This window comes from Cupressus sempervirens, chromosome 3, assembly GCF_028749045.1.
Source record: "Cupressus sempervirens isolate cs-2001-9-10 chromosome 3, ASM2874904v1, whole genome shotgun sequence".
Classification (NCBI taxonomy): Eukaryota; Viridiplantae; Streptophyta; class Pinopsida; order Cupressales; family Cupressaceae; genus Cupressus; species Cupressus sempervirens.
In genome coordinates this window covers 638,756,865-638,758,655 of record NC_143120.1, presented here as the reverse complement: position 1 = coordinate 638,758,655, position 1,791 = coordinate 638,756,865, and positions in this window count along the sequence as shown.

Sequence of the window (1,791 nt, the reverse complement as noted above, 5' to 3'; positions counted from 1 at the left end):
ACCCATTCATATTACTCGTTCACAAGCTTCTTGTCCCAACCCATATTTCAAATGAATTGAAGGCTTGCCCTACTATAGAAACCTACGTTGACTGATGTTCCACCTCCCAAAACCCTTTCCCTCACTGTCTGCACTCCATTCTCTGTCACAAACCCCTCCAGGACATGTAGATATTTGCTGGGATTGCCAAATGCCTTGAAAAATCCTTTATTGTTAGTAGTGTTGGGATTTCCATAAGGAGAGCCTCCCCTTGTAGAAAAATATAAATAAATCTAAGAGCAAGGAACAATAGGGAAAAACAAATTGGAAGAGAAAATAAATTTTAATGATTTATTTGTAATGCAATTACCTCTCTATGTATAGAGATGTTTACATTTTCTAGAGCCAAGAAAATCTCAATTAACTTTATGTGTGAAGGAGGTAAAAGATGAAAGAACTACAAGTTTACTCAGTCATCAATTGATGGGCTAGAATTTGTCAATAATAGCCTACTTTTTAGTTGTAACAAACATCAATAATTACTCTTTCAAAGGTGGAATTATTACAATAGCTTCCCTTAATTTCTATCACTAATGCATCTTTAAGCAAGAGAAATTACAATAAGAAATTTAAATAGGATAGCTCCTAATATTAAGCCTTTAGAGGTACCCATTTACAACATAAAATTCTTCCTCTTGTTATTATGCTTTTGGGTTTTTAATCAGTTCACCCTTAACCTTTTAGGGATTTCCCCCAACTAGTGCAACTACTCTACTTTAGGGCTTTTCACCCAAACAAGTGGTTTTGGCTTACCACAAACCCTTCCATGAACTTTTAGGTTTTTCACCTAAACAAGTGGTTTTGGCCTACCACAAACCCTTCAATAGACTTTTAGGCTTTTCACCTAGATGATGATTTTGATTTGAATAAAACATTTGTAATCCTTCTTGAGAGTTCACATTTTGATAGGTTTTGATTATTCCTCACACTCAAACATTTGTATCTAAATAAACCTTTAATCATACCTGTGATGTTTTTCCAACTTGATCCATAACTCCATCCAACATCCATTTTAAAGCATTTCTCCATAGAATTATTTTTACACTCTCTATTCCAACATGTCTTTTCACAGTGACTCTTTAATCCACAAAGACTACATGTATGTAGATCCCAACACTTGTCTTTCATGTGCCCTTTCCTACTACAATTTGAACATTGCATATATTGTTTACATTGAACAAATTTGATTGAATCCATATAATCATTTCTTTCATCTATCATATATCCTAGTCCTTCATACTTTGGTCTCATGATTGGCTCAATAGGCTCTATGATTCCTTGTTCATGTTTTCCCAATCCTTTAAATTTGTTATCCATTTTCTTCATTATATTCCATCCAACATTCTTATTATCATAACTAATAGTATTTGATGCCACATTTTCATATTCTTTATCAAAAACAACCTCAACAGAGTCACATTTTTCTAATGGTGAATTCAAATCATCTATACCACATGAAACATCGCATACTAATTTTTCTTTCATAAATGCATTTCTTTCATTGACAGATTGATTTAGTTCATCCTTTAACAAGTCATTTTCTTCTTTTACTTTCTTCATTTTCTCCTCTAATTCATCCTTTAGCAAGTAATTCTCTTCTTTTACTTTTTTCATTTCCTCCTCTAATTCGTCATTTATTTTCTTAACATTATCCAACAACTTTAATTTTTTCTCTAGCTCTCCATTTTCTTCTATATAGTCATTAATTTGATTTAAAAAGTTACATCATTCTATATTCATTTCATTTCTTAA